Genomic DNA, 319 nt, shown 5'->3' with positions numbered 1-319 from the left:
CGATTACACCGAAAGCCAGTGTACTAAAAAATTACTTGAAAACAAAAGGAAGAACTTGCAGCTAGTGAATCCACAGATCAATACATACGCAAATCGCAGATCGCAATCGATTTGCAATCGAAACAACCTGCTCGTCTCTTACGTCATCGGGAAACTTCGATAAATCTGGTCGGAGGAAGACGTAAGCATTTGGTTAGTTTCTACCAAACAGTCCAGGTTTAAGTATTCTCTTCATCAAAAAGTTTTTTCACTTCAGGCGGTTAAAGTTCTTAAGGGGAGCGAAATCTGTTGTTTCCTACTGCACAAGCGTTCAAATCGC

The sequence above is a fragment of the Porites lutea genome, chromosome 7 (assembly GCF_958299795.1).
Source record: "Porites lutea chromosome 7, jaPorLute2.1, whole genome shotgun sequence".
NCBI classification, from domain to species: domain Eukaryota; kingdom Metazoa; phylum Cnidaria; class Anthozoa; order Scleractinia; family Poritidae; genus Porites; species Porites lutea.
The sequence above is the reverse complement of the archived record's forward strand: the minus strand, read 5'-3'. Positions refer to the sequence as shown.